Here is an 8,075-nt window from a genome sequence, read left to right as displayed (position 1 = left end):
TCCCTGTTGTGAATCCCTATTGTGTTCTCCTGGCGGGAAGTTGCTGGCAATGATCGCATGCGAAATATCCATCATGCTGGCAGTACCAAAGTCGATGGATGGATGGGTACAATCAGCCTGCCCTTAGATGGATCGAATCTCGGCCGGTCCCTGCTGAACCGGCCGAGATTTGATTAATCCAGTGGCGGCTGGTGAATGAAAATTGGGGGGGGGGGGGGTGGCAAAACCAACACCCCCCCCCTCCCCGTCAGGACGGCCGGCAATCAAATCTATCACCCCCTCCCTTCTTCCCCCTCCCGGGATGGATGGCCGGCTGGCTGCCCAGCCGGACAGCCAGCATCCTTGCCTGCTCCTTCCCCGAGCGGCTGTGAGTCTCCTCCGGCCGTACGTCTCCTCCCTCTTCCTGGCCAATGGGCAGTAAAATCGCTTCTCTTTTCAGCCAATCAGGAAAGGGGGTCTCACGACCCGCTTCCTGATTGGCTGGGAGGAAAATCAGTGTGATAATAGCGAATATTCATTCGCTATTGTCATACAACTGGGTGGGCTCTGCTCCCCGAGCCCACCCTTTTTTGAAGCCTATTAGACCCTCTGGCTCTAATCACGTGCTTAAAAAAAAAAAAAAAAATCCCCTATTGGAATACATGCGTCCGGTGCCCTGCATGTAGATTAGGGGGCCGGACGCATGGATGGGGGGGGGCAGCGCCCCCTGCGCCCCCTGCGCCCCCAAAAGACAAGTCACCACTGGATTAATCTATGAAGGAAAGGAGGAGAGAACCCCTGGTGCAGCACATCCACAGGGTTGCATGGTGACAAGAGAGATAACCTCAGCCTGGGCTCCCACCAGGCCTTGCCCCCAATGTGCAGCAGATCCACAGGGTTGCATGGTGATAAGAGAGATAACCTCAGCCTAGGCTCCCACCAGGCCACGCCCCCAATGTGTTACGCAGATGCTCCCTCGGGGGTGGGTCCTAGAGGCCCTGCGCCTAAAGAATGACCATGTCAATCAACCTGGAATACTGAGGACATCTAGTGGGCAATTTGAATTACTGCAGGGGAGCAGTGCCATAGAGAAAAACAGCCAAAGCTGCTCTTTTACTTTCCACCTCAGCCGGAGGACTATTTATATATTTTTTTAAAATGCTTTAATTGACCTTAAATCTGGTAATGAATTTTGGTGCTTTGCAACTATGTGTAGTTAGTTCTGCTAAATGTCATAAAACCATCACAATAAACGTATTAACATTACAAAAGATTCACACATACACTATATTGTCAAAAGTATTGGGACGCCTGCCTTTACACACACATGAACTTTAATGGCTTCTTCAAGAAGTCTTGGGCCTGGTTGAGTGAGAGCTGTGCTGGCTGTTACTAGATGAGTTGGATTCATCCAGCCAATGGCTAATATCCATCATTGGCTGCCAACCAGCTGTACTACGGGTACAAAAAACCACTATCATACACATATGTGGTATCACTGAGATGGTCAGGAGCAGGAGAATTTATTTTGGATTGTTCTTTGAAGGTAGGTTATGGTAGAAAATAGAAATTTTGGGCCAGTTTTCCTTTAACCTTCCTAGCGGTATTCCAGAGTGTAGCTCGGGGTTAATATTTAGTGCCAAAAGGGGTAACCCCAAGCCACACTTGGGATTACCCCAGGATGATACTTCCCTTCCCCTGCGATCCCCCGTCGTCTTCCCCAGCCTTCCTCCAGCCTTCCTCCCGCTGTCCTATCGCTCTGTGCTCGCCCGATGCCGGCGAGCGCCGCGTATAATAATACAATTTCCAGATTATGGAAGAAACCAGAAGTATCTCCACATATTCCTCTACATGTTTCGCGGACTGAGCCGCTTCTTCAGGAGAATTTAACCACTTAAGCCCCGGAAGATTTTACCCCCTTCCTGACCAGGGGGTTTTTGCGATTTTTTACTGCGTGACTTTAATGGACAATTGCGCGGTCGTGCGACGCTGTACCTAAACGAATTTCACGTCCTTTTTTTTCCCCACAAACAGAGCTTTCTTTTGGTGGTATTTGATCACCTGTGCGATTTTTTGATTATGTGCTATAAACAAAAAAAGAGCTTAATTTTTGCAAAAATAACAATATTTTTCACTTTTTTTTTATATGAAATTCCCCCCAAAAAAATGTAAAAATCAAAAATTTTTAACATTTTCGGCCAATTTGTTTTATGCTACATATGTTTGGTAAAAAAAAATCGCAAAAAGCGTATTTTGATTGGTTTGCGCAAAAGTTATCGCGTTTACTAACAAAGGGAAAGATTTTTGTAATTTTTGGTGTTTTTTTTTTTTAACGAGTAATTGCGGCGATCTGCGATTTTTTTTTTGCGGTACTGCGACATTGCGGCGGACAGATCGGACCCTTGACTGACATTTTTGACACTTTTGGGGGTACCAGTGACATTACTGCAGTAATCAGTGCTATACATATGCACTGTTACTGTAAAATTACACTGGCAGGGAAGGGGTTAACTGTATTGGACAGGGAGGGGTTAAGTGTGTCCTAGGGGCGTGATTCTAACTGTAGTGGGACATGGCTATTGGTGTAAAAACAGAGATCAACGGTTCTACATAGTAGAACCGTCTGATCTTCATTTTTACACAGGGGAGAATGACAGGCGGCTTGTTTACATAAGCCGCTCTGCCTTTCTCCCGCTGTACCAACGATCGGCGAGTGACCGGCGGACATCGGGTCCGCCGGTCACACGCCCGCACTCCTCCCTGAACGAGCCGAGGCGGGACAGCGCCTCAGCGGGCGCGCGCTCGCCCGCTATTGGGTCCAATCCCAGTGACAGGCGAGCGACGTAGATCTACGTCACTCTGCCTGGCCCGGGGCTGACTGCCGCAGTAAATATACTGTGCGCAGTCGGCAACCGGTTAATACATAAAATTTAGTATCTAAGAGAAATGAAACAAAGGCAAATGAGAAAACATATTACCTATTTATAGAGAATTTGCAATAAGTATGGGAAGAAATACTTTACCTATAGTCTAGTAGTAGGTAATATGTTTTCTCATTTGCCTTTGTTTCATTTCTCTTAGATACTAAATTTTATGTATTAAATTCACCTGAAGAAGCGGCTCAGTCCGCGAAACATGTAGAGGACTATGTGGAGATACTTCTGGTTTCTTCCATAATCTGGAAATTGTATCATTATAAGTTGGCACTGTCATTGTCGACCTGTTCGGCAATATTTGTTGTAATGTATCATGCATATGCATGATTTTATATATATATTTAACTACCTCGCATCCGCGCTACAGCCTATATACGCGGACTCACATTTTCGGGAGGCCGTCTTTATACGGCCTCCCAGTCACATGCTCCCCGCGCGCTCCCGCGAGCGCGCATCAGGGAAAATCTGTGTCGGCCGTGTCCCTTGGACACAGCCGATCACAGATCGTGGTGAATGGCCAATCACATCGGCCATTCACCACGTGATCAGGCCGTCCAATGAGAGATGATCTCATATGTAAACATATGAGATCATCTCTCATCGCCAGCGCGCCTTCCTCACACGGAGCCTGCAGTGTGAGGAAGGAGGGAGAGCCGTCAGCCGCCGGGGACACACAGGAATGTAACCAGGGCACTGATCACTGATCATCATTTTTTGTTCTTTATGATGTATCGGTACCCAAAAATCTAGATCCAATTCCATCTCCCTCTTCCCCTGTTCCCTGCGTGGACCTCATTTGGGGAGTTTGAGGTCCCACTTGTTTCCCTTCCCCATTTTCAACTTTGGATGTACAAAGTAGTTGTGATGATACTGCATGTACGGTTTTACTAACACATGTCAAAGTTGCAAAATTGGGCTTAGGCATTTAGATTTGTATTACCCTTAGTTGCAAAGCGGTTAAGGAACAATTTGCTGTGCAGGAACTTATTTGGGGCAGAATTTGTGCATTGGACTTTTATTATGGGAGAATAATAATCATGTTATAGAGATAGACCGAGAGAAATTATATTTTTTTTTTTTTGCTGAACTCCAGGAATTATCTTTTTTTGGCAGCTTACATTAGTCCAGCTTGGCATGGTCTTTTTTTTTTATTTAATCACTTCAATACCGGGCACTTTCACCCCCTTCTTGCCCAGGCCAACTTTCAGCTTTTAGCGCTGTCACATTTTGAATGATAATTGCGCGGTCATGCTACGCTTTACCCAAACAAAATTTTTATCATTTTTTTTCCCCCCACAAATAGAGCTTTCTTTTGGTAGTATTTGATCACCTCTGGGTTTTTTCTTTTTTGCTAAACAAATAAAAAAAGACAGTAAGGCTCCGTTCACATGTAGGCGTTTTGGGGCGTTTTTGGGGAGTTTTTCTGCTCTAGGATCAGCTCTCAAAACGCCCAACAAGACAAATGCTATTCATTTCAATGGCCTCTGTTCACATCTGAGCGTTTTGACGCTGTGAGCAAAACGCCCAACGCTCAAAAAAGTACATGAGCTTCTTTTTGGGCAGATTACAGGCGTTTTCCATTGGTCTCTTTTCAATCTAAAAACGCCTGCACAAAAATCGTGGTAAAAATCGCGGTAAAAAAACGCGGGAAAAAAACGCGCGAAAACGCTATGCTCAGGTGTGAATGTAGCCTAAATTAGAAAAAAAAAGTTTTTCTTTGTTTATGTTAAAAATTTTGTAAATAAGTAAGTTTTCTCTTGCACTGATGAGCGCTGATGAGGCTGCACTGAGGGGCACTGATAGTCACTAATGAGGTGGCACTGATGATGAGGCAACTAATATGTAACACTGATGGGCACTGATAGGTTGCACTGATAGATGGCATCGATATGCAACGTTGATGGGCACTGATAGGCAGCACTGATGGTCACTCATAGGCAACACTAATGGGTACTGTTGGTGGCACTGAGACACTGATAGGCGGCACTTGTAGGTGGCACTGATGGGCACTGATAGGCGGCACTGATGAGCAATGATGGGAACTGATGGGCGGCACTGATGGACACTGATATATGGCGCTAATAGGCAGCACTGATGAGGAGGCACTGACAGGCATTACTAATGGGCACTGATTGGAATCTCTAATAGGCACTGATTGGCATCCCTGGTGGTCACGGGTTGGCATCCCTAGTGGCATGCGTTGGTATCCCTGGTGGGCTCTAGTGGGCATCCCTGATGGGTCTGCACAGATAATCAATGCTCTGATTATCAGCGCAGACACCCCTGTCAGGAGAGCCGCCGATCGGCTCTCCTCTACTCACGCCTTGTATCAGGGCGAATGGAGGAAAGCCGATAAGCGGCACTTCCTGGTTACGATGTGACGGTGGTCCTGCAGTCCTTAGTGTCCCAGATGGAAGTGGCATGTGCGCAAAGGCCAAGGAGGAAGCGTCCCCCACCCTTCCCTGCTCAGTCTGTCTCATCTGATTCTGAGCCTGATTCCGCTGTGGATGCGGCCCGTCCAGGGGGGCTTAATATCACACCCCCAGATCTATCCAATAGCGAGGATGATTCCTCCATGGTCGCAGCAGCGAATTAAAAAGCACTGGAAGACACACTTATCACTGCAGTGCCTGAGACTTTAGAAATGGAGAATGCGGCTAATGTAGTCACGGACGTGGCTGTGTCGTTTGGTATGCATAAGTCTCCTCGCACTTCAAAGGTGTTTCTTTATGTGCCTTATTTTGACAGGTTTTCCTGTAAGGAATGGGAGCAACCAAAATTACCCTTTGTGGTCCCCAAACATTTTTCTGTACGTTACCCTTTTAAAGGAGTCACTTTTAAAAATGTGGACTAGTCCACCAGTGGTGGACCCTCCTGTTTCCAGGTTGAACAAAGCTACCATGATCCCAGTAGAGCACAGGTGTCAAACACAAGGCCCACGGGCCGAATGCGGCCCCCATACCATTTCATGTGGCCCTCACACCTCTCCTGCCGCTGCAGCAACCCCCCTCTTGTCTCTGCCCCCACCTTGTCTGTCTCTATATTCGGCAGCAGAGAGGACAGAGCTCCTTTGCCAGATCCTACACTCCTCTGTGCAGTGGCAGAAAGGCTCGTCTTTGCCCACCCCCCCCCCCCCCTTCTCAGCAGTCTGCAGCAGAGAGGAGGGTAGAACTCCTCCTATAGATCCTGCACCTCTCTGCGCAGCTGAAACACCTGATGGTCGGGGGGGTTTGACATCTTGTGTAAGGTGGCGTGGGATGCTCTGGACATCTAATCCTACAGATATAACTGGCAGGGGCGGCTCGTCCATTGGGGGCGCAGGAGCGCCGCCCCCCCTATCCATGTGTCCGGCCCTCCAATCAACGCCGGACACATAGATTCCAATGGGGATTTTTTTTTGAAGCACGTGATTAGAACCAGAGGCTCTAATAGGCTTCAAAAAAAGGTGGGTTAGGGGCGCAGAGCACTGCGCCCCAAGCCCACCCAGTTGTGTGATAATAGCAAATGAATATTCGCTATTGTCACACGGATTCTCCTCCTGGCCAATCAGGAAGCAGAAAGGAGAAGCTATGCCACTGGCCAAGGAGAAGGAGGGAGGAGATGCAGGAAACCGATGGGCAAGCCGCTGCCACCGCCGCTGCCGAGTGAGCCAGCGACCAGGGAGGGGGGGGGGCATGGTGTGCAGGCTGATGTGGTCCGGGGGGGGGTATGGTGTTGTCCGTCTGTCGTCGTCCCCCCCCCCCGGCCCATGGAGCACCAGCCGCTACTGCTAACTGGCTCTTTGAGGGCAAACCATAATGTTAATGCAGCCCCATGATTCAGTTTGACACCTCTGCAGTAGAGGAATCCCCGTCCTATAAGGACCCGGCTGACAGGAAAGTGGAGGCTGTGGCACGCAGCATGTTTACTATGGCTGATTCAACATTACGGCCAGTCTTTGCCTCAGCCCTGGTGTCTCAGACACTAACTGATAAGGCTAAGCTTTTGCGCCAGGGCCTGGGGGGGTGAGCAGGTCCCCGCCGCTTATGTTGATTTAGCAGAACAGTTGGTCCATGGGCTGCAGTTTATTTGTGATGCAGCTTTGGTTGCAGCTCCAGTGCTGTCCAAACTTTCTGTTTCAGCGGTGGTGATTAGGTACATGCTGTGGCTAAAGAACTGATCCGCAGACCAAGCCTCTAAGAAAACTCTCATTGATCTGCCCTTTCAAGGCAATCGCCTGTTTGGGGCTACCCTGGATGACATCATTAAGGGTATCACCGGGGGTAAGAGTACCTTCCTGCCATAGTTTATGAAAGGGAAGGAGCCTCATCACAGACAGGGGCCCCCCTTCTCAGCACATAGAAAATTATTTTGTGCTTCTGGGATGGAGAATAAGGGAATTAGATCTTTCAAATCTTCCCCGGGAGGTTCCAAGCATCCTTGGTCTGGTAAGCCTAGAGCTAGTTTCTCCGGACCCGCAGACAAGACCCCTTCAGCATGAAGGCCTGCCCTCACCTATTATTGGGATGGGGGGACATTTTCGCTGGTTTCTGGCCTCGTTGGACTTTTTTCATGAGCGTCAAGGGTATCCAGGAAATGATTATTTTGGGGATACACAGAAAGGGGGACAAAGCTTATCCTTTTCAGCTTTGTTTAGGTCCTGAGTCTCCTTGTGCGGATTTAATTCCTGCAAAGGTTCAGGTGATGTCCAAACTACCTAAGGTTCCCCCCTAGCTCTGTCTAGGGAATTGATTTACCTAGGTCTGACTCTAATTCTGACCAGGGTAGTCCTTCCTCTGGACAAATTTCAGGAACCACAGGCCGTGATTCACCGGCTCCTGTCACACAGATAGTTCTCTATCCCATTTTGCATACAGGTTCAGAGTCTGGTGGTATCCACCTTCAAGACAGATCTGTTTGCACAGTCCTACATGCAGCTCCTTTAGCAGGTTCGTCTCCACAGGAGGATACCGAGGTTCGTGGCGAAAACACGGGTTCCTCTGGCAGATGCTGCAGGCGTCCAAGGTAAGGCCAGTGTCATCCTTGGCTCAGGCTTCTTCCACAATTCCTGCGAGGAATCAAGGCCAAGGGTCTTCCGAACAGTCTGGTGGCCATAAACGTCCCTTGGGGGCTTCCTCTCAGAGAAGACCAGTTGTCCCAAGGGCTGATCTACCATCCTGC

The sequence above is a fragment of the Pelophylax lessonae genome (genome assembly GCF_965119305.1).
Source record: "Pelophylax lessonae genome assembly, chromosome: 7".
Taxonomy (NCBI): Eukaryota; Metazoa; Chordata; class Amphibia; order Anura; family Ranidae; genus Pelophylax; species Pelophylax lessonae.
Note: the sequence above shows the minus strand (reverse complement) of the source record.